The 11,118-nt window shown below is 41.2% G+C and overlaps 1 non-coding gene across 1 annotated transcript; it reads right to left on the reverse strand.

Moving 5' to 3' along the window:
- Positions 1–545: 545 nt before the first annotated feature.
- On the reverse strand, positions 546–616 carry TRNAG-GCC (transfer RNA glycine (anticodon GCC)). Its single transcript has one exon. It is a non-coding gene; the product is annotated as a tRNA-Gly (tRNA).
- Between the last annotated feature and the right edge of the window lie 10,502 nt (positions 617–11,118).

Genomic DNA, 11,118 nt, shown 5'->3' on the forward strand with positions numbered 1-11,118 from the left:
TTGTAAAATAGTTTTTCCCTGAGGCCCCTTTCCAACTCTGTGATTTTTGTCGCAGCTAGCAGATTTTAAAACATGAGATACTTTAAAATGATGGCAGAATATCTGCCCAAATCACTATAGTACCTCTTCTTGCAGATCAAAATATAGTTTTTCATTCATTTCTGCCAAGTAAAAGACAAGCGGGGCTATCCACATAGCCCCATTTTACAGAGTGAAATTGAGAGCCAGAAATTTTTTCCAAGTGACAGAAATAAGAGAAGGAGGCAAAAATGAAATGCTAAGAAACCCACTGTTAGTTCAGTGCAAAATGGAGTTAGGGAAAGGCCATTTTGGGCCATTACTGGAATCCCACTTCCTGATTGTTCCTTCTTTACTACAGAAAGTTATTGTCCTCTGTTACGCAGTGATTTTTTGTGTACGTGTATGCTGTATGGCGGGGGATCACATTTCATTCTTTTTCCACGTGAGTATCCTATTATTGCAGCACCATTTGTTGAATTTTTGTTAGTCTGTTTTCTGTTTGTTTGCTTGTTTGTTTTGGGAAGTGCATGGGCTGGGGATTGAACCCGGGTCTCTTGCATGGCAGGCAAGAATTCTACCACTGAACTACCCTTGCACCTCCTATAGTAGTGATTTTTAAAAACCCTTCCAAGGGACATTGTATTTTAATAGCAGAGTCTAGAAAGTGAACAAAAACCCTTTACAGTTTCACAATCTAAAAGTGGAATCATGGAAAAGAAAGGCATTTGGGGCAGAGTCTGCCACACTGACAACTGCACAGGTTACAGCATTCTGCCTTGGTGTCTCAATTTGTCTTCACGAATAAAATTTAAGAACATGATAGGAAATTGACAAATTACAGGATTCCAAAATGCTTCCCTTCCCTCTGTAACAACCTCCCAGGTTAGGAAAGCCCTTTTCTCTGAACCCGCTATGATAAAGAATTGGCTCCAGTGCCCGGGCCTTTCTATCCTCTCATACAATTTATGTTCCTATGCCCCAACATTCTGCCAAGGTTCTCTGAGTCTTTCTAATTTGCTGCTTCTGGAAGGATACACTATTCCCAGTGGTAGCTCAAACTATAGTTGACCAGTGCAAATGTTATTAATTTCATTAATCTACTCCTAACAGTCTTTCCTATTTATGAAGGGAGCATCAAAGCTCTGGGAAATAAACTACAAATAGCCCCACAATAGTAGCAGGATGGCATTTCAAAAGAAGGCATCAAAGAAAGCTCACCAACAGTGATACTTTTACCTAATGGTTCTGGAAGGATAATTAAGTTGTTTATCACCTTTGATGCTTATAACCCCAGCACAGGTGTTCCCTGGAAACCAATTAAAAATACTTACAGCTGATAAAGAGTGCCTCTCAGCTCAACAAATTTACTAATAATTCCAATCCCATTTGGAAAAGAATCTTGTCAGGTCTTTTGACACCAAAAGGCAACTTTCACACTCATTTACACTTCAGTGCCTGAAGTCATGAGCACACACAGGGTATTTACTGAGCCTCCCTTGATCTCCATCTCTGAAGAGTCCTCCAGATAGGTTCCCTTGGCTATTGAAAGACAACTTTAGTTTGAAAGTATGGATTGTACTCAGTAGCTTGGGGTTTCCTGGGAAAGGAAATGAACTAGGCTGTTTCAGACAGTAACTTTGCCTAATTGTCAGGAAATAGTGGTGACTTGAGTCCATTTCCCATATTTTGTAAGCTCTAATGGATACCAAGTTGATTACTTTTAGTTTCCTCAAGGACTCATGGAAGAGAGAGAGGGGTCTCTGTGAAAATCCCAGACGGCAGCAGATGGCCTATGTGGCAGACTTACAGAAGGGAGGCTCTCAGTAGTTTTTTCAGGACCCACTTGTTTTTGCCTCATATACTAAGCAGTGTTGTCACGCTAACCCTGTCCCCTTCCATGTCCACTGACTATTATGCTGGCACCTGTATCTCAGTCTGGTTGAAAAGTTCATTGGTAAAGTTCCCAATTTTTGTGTCTGGAACTCACTAGTTCTCTTCTGGGTTGGTTGGTGTTTGGTTGGTAGGTTGGTTTCACTTCATTTCATCCGCCCAGCCTCATTCCAGTCAGTATTTCCATGCTTTTAGACCAATGGTGACTTTCAAATCACTTTCTTTCTCATTCATTATCTTTTCTTTGCTTGGGGGCAAGAACTCTAACTTTGGATTCAGGTACTGTTAGCTCTGCCACTATATAACTGTGTGACTTTGGTCCATCCCTTCTCCTCTCTGGACCCTCACCTCATTTCCTTACTGGAGGATGGAAGTAGACCAGATGATGTGTGAAGGACCTTTCAATGCTAAATTTACATGATGCCTTTGGCATATAGCAGGTTTTTATATGAAACATTATTTCTTGTCATTTCTGTTCTTTTAAACTTATCATTTATTGTGCAATCACTTTCTAATCTAGCTCTAAACTTAAACGTATAGTTACATTTAAGACATTCATACCTGGTCAATGTGGCTACAGTAAAGAAAATGAAGAAGAGATTGGTATGAGATAAGACTGAAAGAAAGACTGCGATCCTGTAGGAACCAATGAAAAATTTTCAACAGGTAGAAAAGTCACTTTAGCTATTTATGTGGAGAACAGATTGGAATGTGTGAGTCAGTGACTGTTGCTTATTTTTGTTAAGAAGCTATTTGTCATGATCCATGAAGAGGTAATGCTCCTTTGGAGTAGGCTGATGACTAGGAAGATGGAGAGAAACAAATGGATTAAAAAAACATTTGGGAGGTGATATTGATAGGAATCAAGGATAACCTTATTTTCTAACTTGTGCTGTTAGATGCATGGAGGTGCCATTCATTAAGAAGTGGAGCAATAGACAGAAATCAGGTTTAGGGTGAAGAGAGGAGACTTTGAATTCAACCTTAGACAACTAAGTTTGCAATAACTTTGAGACATCCAAAGGAGATGCCAAGTGGGCAATTGGATATATAAATTTGGAAATATGAGGTGAGTTTTGAGTTGTGTGCACCAATTTGGGAGACATCAGCAAATAAATAGTCTTTGAAACTATATGTATATATGAGATCTTCTGGGACAGAGAACATGGAATGAAAAGAGAGCAGGGCCTAGGACTAACTCCAAGATTTAGTGGACAGATAGAGGAGGGCAAATTTGCCATGGAGACTAAGAAGGGGGGATTACAGAGGTAGGAGGAAAACCAAGAGAATGTTGAGCCCAAGGAAGAAAGAACAGGTAGGAAGTGGTCACCAGTATGTTGTTGAGTGATAAGATGGAGTGGAAAAACTGTCCATCTGATTTAACAACACGGAGGTGATTGGTAACCTTAGCCAGAGCTGATTTGGTGGAGTGAGGAGAGCAGAAGCCACATTTGAGTGGATAGAGGGGAACTGAGAGATGAAGTAAGGGAGTTTGTGAGTGTTGAAACCTCTTTAGAAATCTGGTTCTGAACTGAATGAAAGAGATGGAGTAGTAGAACTAGGGAGGTTTTGGGTTGAATGACAGTTATTTTAAAATGAGAGCAACTCAAGCATTCATTTATTCAACAAATATATATTGCACACTTACCTTCTAAGTTCTAAGCTCTCTCTTAAGCCCTCTCTTAAGCAAGGGGGATGTAGCAGAGAGTTTAAAAAGTTTCTGTTTTCTTGGAGCTTACATTCTAGTGGGGAGGTAAAGAGAGACAGGCCCAAACAGAACATATAATTTATGATGTGCTAGGTGGTGATAATGTATGAAGAAAAATAATGTAGGGTAAGGGTTATAGAAAGTTATCTGAAGGGGTGAGTTCTCTTTTATACAATGGATGGTCAAGAATAAACTCTGGTTAGGGTTGTCAGATTTAACAAGTAAAAATAGAGGACACAGTTAATTTTGAACTGCAGTTAAACAACAAATGTCGTTTCAGCATAAAAATGTTCCATGCAATATTTGGGGCATGCTTATACTAAAAAATTACTTGTTGTTTATCTGAAATTCAAATGCAAAGGGGTGTTTAATATTTTATCTGGCAAGCCTACTCTGATGAAATGACATTTCAATGTTTACTGTCAGTGGGAACTCTTCAGTTAAAAGAAATCTGTTGAACACAAAGAAGAGAAGGCAGGTTGCACTCAAGAATGGTATGAGGCCCCCAAGAAGTCATTAAGAGAATGGATCCAAAGCCTAGGTGGAGAAGTTGACCCTAGATGGAATAAGAATGAGGAGGTTCATGTTGATGGGTGTATTTGTTTCTGAAGACTGACATGACAAATCACCAGAAACTGGATGACTTACAGCAATAGAAATTTATTCTCCCATAGATCTAGAGGTCAGAAGTCTGAAATCAAAGCAGTGGCAGCCTTGGCTCCTTTAGGAGGCTCTAGGAAGAATATATTCCCTGCTTGTATCCTCGTTTTTGGTGGAGGCTAAAACTCTTTAGTGTTCCTTGGTTTGTATCTGTATCACTCCAATCTCTGCTTTCTCCTCTGTGTGTCCTTCCCTCTTTCTTACATAGACACATCATTGGATTTAGGGGCCACTCTAATCCAGAATGATCTCATGTGGAGATCCTTACCTTGATTACACCTGCGAAGACCTTTATCCCAAGTAAGGTCCCATTCACAGGTCCTGGATGTACATTTCTTTTGTGTGTGTGTGTTGGGGGGACCACTCAACCCCCTACAAGGGGAAATGGTTTGTAAGCATGACAGGGTGAAGTGTTGTTACATGATGTCTTTGATGTTTCTCTGTGACTAGGAGAACAAGTTTGCTCTGAGGGGAAAGATGTGTGGAGGAGGGGGATAGGTTGGAGGTTGAAGTGAATGGAGTTATGAAATGGCCCCCGGAGAGCAGAAAAGCATGAGTTGGCTTGACAAATTGAGAGCTCTAAGGTGAGGGTTATGAATAAAATTGATTATTCAGAATCCCCATTACCATTACTAAGCCTCTGAAGGTGGGAGAGGGGGAAAACAACTTTACTTCCCGAGACACCCGACCCTACCTCCATCCGTGCCTCCTTAGAAACAGGGGCTGCTGAATACTTATTCCCAGCAACTTTGCCTCCAGGGATAAATGAACAGCAGCTTCTGCAGAGAGTTGAGTCCATTAAGAATTTAAGTTGGCTTACTTCAGTTGGAAAGATCGTTGCCAACGTAGAAGCAGATTTAATAACCTCCTTTGGAAAGGAGATAAATTTGAAGATAACATCAAAAGAGCCATTTATGAAGCACCTACTTTTGACACAAGCCCCATCTACACAGCCTTAAGTAAACTGGAGATCTGGCAATTAACCTGCTAATTTGAACAGTACTGACAGCCAGTCTGGATAGATAAAACATTGAGTTTGACTTTGGCTTTTGTCTCTGTTGTGTTCAGGTTTCTGCCTTTTATGCATTCCTTCCATGCTGCATCTTTCCTGTATGTTTTAGTCGCATACATCGTATTTTTTTTAAAAGGGCAAATAATTTTGAACAAGTTAAAACGTATTTTATTCATTATTAACACTTTACATTTCATAATCATATGTTGCATTCTTAATAAGCACAATAATTGCTTTGCATTATTTCATTTATATGCAGAACATTTTTATGACATGTGCCTTCATGTTTCATAAATACGAGGCTAAATACAGAACTTCTTTCCAAAGTGGGAGTAATGTGAGTGTAACCTCATTGCATGTGAAGATCAGCTCGATGAACCATTCCCACTGAGCTCCTAGACTGGCAAAATCAACAGCTCAACCAGCAGCAGCAGCAGTAAAAGCAGCAGCAGTATTTACTGATATTCCCCTTGCATGCACAATCACTTAAGTGCACATGAGATCTGTTTTCAAAAAGAAAGACGTAAATTACGAAAAGATACATTTGGAGGGGACAGTGGAAGGCCTTGTTGGCTTCATGGGGTCCTGTCTTCCATTGGCCTTTTCCTGGATGTACTTTTACATGGCATAGAGCTGTGTTTCCACCTACTGTCTGTAACCATCTCACACAAAGGCAGATTTAGGTAGGAGAGAGATAGTCTTTTAGCGTTTGGGTTGTGGAAAGCATGAGAACTTTTCTCCAGGCCACATGTTAGAAAATGTCTCTCAGACATGGGGGACAAAGCCTAGTTTTGAGCCAGCCTTCTGGATGTTTCTGTACAAAATCACCCTGGTTGATCAGAATCACATGAGGACTTGCCACCTGGCTGTGGCTGAGATTTTGTATCTTGTATAGAGTCAGAGGATTCAGACGTGAAAGAGATCTGGGTGGTTATCATGTCCAGGGGTCTTGAGCCAAGGCACTGGAGCACTCTGTTGTGTCACAGCCAGCTATGAAAAAAGTGCCAAGACTTTTGCACATGAGAAGGATTTTTAACTAATCCTTATTTATGTCACGTTCCCTCACTTGCAATCTGATGTGTTTCCTAGACTGGGAGAAAATAAATGTGCCAGGAGTTACGCCGACAGGCACTCCCATGGCCTGCATAAACCTGGGACACTGAATTATGCTTATGAGCAACCTCCACCATGTCTGAGATGAGGGCTAAAGGCTGGGAACCGCAGTCACTCCCAGTGACTGCCTCACGTCCACGCTCTGTTGGTTCAGCCTCTGTTGCAAAGTTGATGGCACTCCTTCCACTTGAGGGTGTGTCCTCAGAGATCCAGCGGGCAGTCTGTTGTTCTGTACTTTGACCAGAGAGGTGTGCAGTAGCAGAGGTCACCTACCCTTGAGTCTCTGTCTTCCAGCCCTTGGGGAAGAAGATGGACTGCACTGCATCATTTTGGGGATTTATGCTCTATAGCCCTGACCCTGTCTTGAGGAGAAGATCCCATTAGCTTCCTCTCTTTCCTGAAACCATTGATGTAAGATAAATTCTGTTGTCTATCTCCTTTTATGTTTATATGGATACAATGGAGTGGAGAACAAACCAATTAATCAGTGTGTATCAGTGCATGTAAGGAACTTGTAAAATGGAGGCCAAGACTCATATATCCTCCTTGATGGACTTAACTACCAGGTGAGAATTTCATTGCCCCTTTTATTTCAAAGTTGTAGACATCATATCAGGGTTAGAAAAATCGGCTTCCATTTTGTTAGTGAAAATTCCTATTTCTTTCCCTTGACAAAAGACCTACCAATGTTTCATTGTGGTTCAGAGGCAACTTAAAACAAAATAAAACAAAACAAGACACAGGCACACAAACACAAAACAAGCAATCCCTCTTTATGTGTATCAAATGACATCAACACATCTTTCTTTCCACATACATCACTTTATAGTTCCTAACCTTTAATTCTGCTTTACTTATAAGAGAAAGGTGCAGTATTTTTTTTTTAAGTTTAGAATATAATGTTTCAGGTGAACAAATAGAGACTACACATTGGATAAAAATTAGTTTCTCTCCTTGAGAGAATCTAGAGTTCTTTCTAGATCCATATCATAAATCAGATTTTCAAATGTTGTTAATGTTTTTGTATTATAGGCAGCCTTTTGCTTCCCTCTCTACAAAATGCTAAATATGTTTGGAGCTTACAAATCAAAACCAGTGTAGTTATATCATATATATTTGGCTAATAATCCAAATAAGGCACTATATTTAAACCATGCCTATGGTTTACAAAACATTTTCTTATGTACTATCTTCTTTGGACCTTATTTTTTAAAAAAGGAGCTGCTAAATGAATTATGAACATCCATGCAATGAATATTTTGCAACAATTAAAACAGGATTGGTAAAAGTGGTGCCATTATTGTGAAGTAAAATCACATATAGATAATTTTACGGATGAATTAATGTATACATGTATGGGCAAGAAGGACATGCATCAAGAGCTTGGGTGGAGTTGGATGGCTGGACAAGGGACACTTCCACTTCTTGCCATATATTCTTCAAATGATTCAGTGGAATTATGGGTGATTTAACTAGTTTGGTATTTCAGCATTTTATCAAATGGGATTTTTTCAAAAGCATCATATTCATTTTTAGAATGAAAAAGAAAAACAAAAACCAAAGCTTAGAGAATTTAAATGACTTTTGCAAACTCAGATAGCTTAATCCTAGAATTCAGTCTTCCTGATTCTCCAGCAACTATTTTTGCCACCGTACCCCATAATAGAGCATTCAAACTGTATGGTAAGTTGGGGAACAATGACAAGCTCCAAACTCTACCCCTTGGACTATAGCACTTCTTGAACTACGGCAGCAGTGTTTTAGCCTAGTTAGCATATAAAAATATAAAATGAAAGTTGTTAAACACTTGTATTTTTTTCCTTCTGGGAAGAAGGTAGCCTAGTTGACTGAGTGGCTGGAAACCTGGAAGTTTGTGTTCCTCTCCTGATCATACATGTCAGGCTAGCCACCAAATTACACTGGATATCTCAGTTTCCTCACCTGTGAAAATATTGTGCTGACCTACTTTCTCAGGGTAGCTGGGTGGTCTACTTCATGACTTAAAACTGCTTTGAAAATACAAAGATCCATTGAAATTGTTTTTCAGTAGTTCTTCCTGGCTCACCTCTTCTTTCCTCTTCATGTCCCTCTCTTGCATATAGGCTGTATAAGATTGCTATTTTTCTACGTCTGATCTAAAATTCTATAAAATTAAGCAGTTATTTTCAAATTGGAAAGATATCCTCTGGTATTTAGTGCAGGTGAGATTATTTCTCCCAAACCTGAATGGACAATGTGTGTGTGTCCAGTGTGTGTGTCTGGCATGTGCAAGCATATGCTTAATGTGGCCAGGTAGAGGTTCCCTGGGCCTGGGGAGAGCTTGGGATGCTGGAATCACATGGGCAGTGGCCTGGACGGTAGAACTGAGCGGTGCAGCCTCAGGGAGGGAGGGCAGACACCCTTTTCTCTTTCTTCCTTTGCCCCATTCATTCTCCCTGCCTGTCCATGGTTGCCCTCACCCCCATTTTGTGGGGAAGTTGAGGCAAAGTGTCAATAAAGCAGCCTGGAAAAAAAGAAATAGAGAAAGAGATTAGGGGAGTAAAGCTAAGAGGTTACATGAGTTATTTCCTTCAATTCAAACTTTGCTGAGTGAAAGCAACTGCCAGCACAAAGACACAGTACCCCTCAGTCCACTCCACCTCAAACCCTGGTGCGAACAAGGGATGGATGAGTCGCAGAAACGGGCTGTCGCAAGGGAGGCCACCCCACAGAACACTCCAGTACGGCCGCGAAGGGGTCCTCTTCAACTGCTTTTTCTTTCATATTTCATAGTTTTTCCCTTTCTTTTGTTTCACTATTTCAGAAATTTCTGAATGTTGATCTTAAAAAGTTTCTGGTTAGTGAAAATGTCTTTCTCCATTTATATTATGCTTTCCTTGGGCCATAAATACCTTGTAACTCGCCCAGTACCTACAGCAGTGTTCTATGCATAGCAGGCAATTCAGAATGACTAATAAAAAAATAGTTCTAGATGGTGTCCAGTATGTGTGAATCGCTCTGGAATCTGGGACTGTATCTCCAGACTCCTGCCAGTTTTCACTGGCAACTTGTGCTTTTTTTTTGTTTAATGATCAAAACTCCTCTGGTGCTCCCCAGCATACTTATAAAGACCCCACAACATCTGCCTTCTAAGCGAGAGGCAACACATCCTCTTATGCTGTGACAGGCTGTGAGAGTCTTTTAAGTTGTGGTTTCTTCCATTTTTATTGGTCTTTTAGCTGGGTTTCCGAGTCCCTCGCCAACTTCTCCGTAAGGGGGTCTCCCGGTCTCTGTTGAAGCCCCCCATGGACAGGGACCACAGTTCCCCTTAGGCAGCCCCTTCCCTCTTCAAATGGCTCTGTCTGACAGGAAGGTCTCTACCACGGTGAGTGGAAACATGCCCACCCCGCAGTGCTTCCTCACGTGATCATGGAGAATAAGCCTAACCTTTACTGAAGACAACCCTCACGTGTCTCTCCGACTTTACAAGTCGTCCCCAAGTCTTCTTTCCTCCTAGCTTAACTGCCTGGCTTCCTTCCAGTGAACATCTGCTTGGCAGCTGCAGGTGTCACACCCGGTGGGGCTGAGAGGGAAACCTACGAATCCCAGAACCTCAGAGCAGGTCTGAGGTGGAAGAAACACGTGCACGCCACACCGCCTCTCCTTTTCTGATGGGCCCATGCCCCACACTACGGCTGAGGGTGGGCACTCACCATGCCCAGGCAGGGAGACCTTGCTTCCCACCACCCGAATGTGCCCTGGGAAGCCAGCGAGGAGGAAGCAGCTTCACACCTGCTCCTTCCATGAGGCTTGGGCCAGAGTGAGGTGTGGCCTGATGGCAGAGAATTATAATACTTATGGCCCTCCTTCTCATTATACCAGAACCCATACCCTGGGTGCTTATAATTCAGATTACAAGGAGAGCGCGTTTTTCTCTAATGCAAGCTCTACATTTAATTTAACTAGGAAGAATAATTACAAGTCATTTAAATGCTTCTGGGTACAGCGCACATCATGGTGAGGGAGTTTCATGTTTTTCATCACTGGAGATGTTCATAAAGACAGCTGAGGAAACAAACCAGAGCTGAATAAAGCCAGGCTGGCGGGGGTTTGTTTCTTGTTTTATTTTAAAGTTAGTCACAGAATTATGACCTATGGAGATTAAAGCAACTAAGCATGTCATCGAGCCCATTCCTTAACTAATGAAGGAGAAATAGTTAAGTAGTATGTTCTGTTCTCTTCAGGCTAATGTTGTAAACATTTCAATTTAGGACAGTTTGTGTAAGACCATGGTAAGCGTGTTTGAGTGGACTTTACATGAACTGCCCTGTAATCTTTGATCCTGGGAAAAACATGTTGAGAATTTATCTAGGGCTGGAGCTACCTTAGAGCAGGAAATTAAAGAGCTAGCCTGTAATATTCAGTCACTCTCATTCATCCAATGTCTTCGCACCAGCCTCTCCAAATTGGATCACTATCTGGGTCCTGGCTGCGTTCCTTGGCAGCAAAGCCAGTTAAGTTGCAAATAGCTAAACATTTTTCTACCTGCGCCATCTGAACACATTAGCATAAATTAGGTCTTTAACTATAACATCAAATCCCAAGAAATGGCTCCCAACACATGCACACTTACAGAAAGTAAAACCCAAAAGTATAGCATAGAATCTTTCTCCTTTGGTATATTTCCCTCCCTTCCTTCCTCCTCAACTCCCTTCTTCTCTTCTTCCTTCCTTCC

The sequence above is a fragment of the Tamandua tetradactyla genome, chromosome 1 (genome assembly GCF_023851605.1).
Source record: "Tamandua tetradactyla isolate mTamTet1 chromosome 1, mTamTet1.pri, whole genome shotgun sequence".
In the NCBI taxonomy this organism is placed as follows: domain Eukaryota; kingdom Metazoa; phylum Chordata; class Mammalia; order Pilosa; family Myrmecophagidae; genus Tamandua; species Tamandua tetradactyla.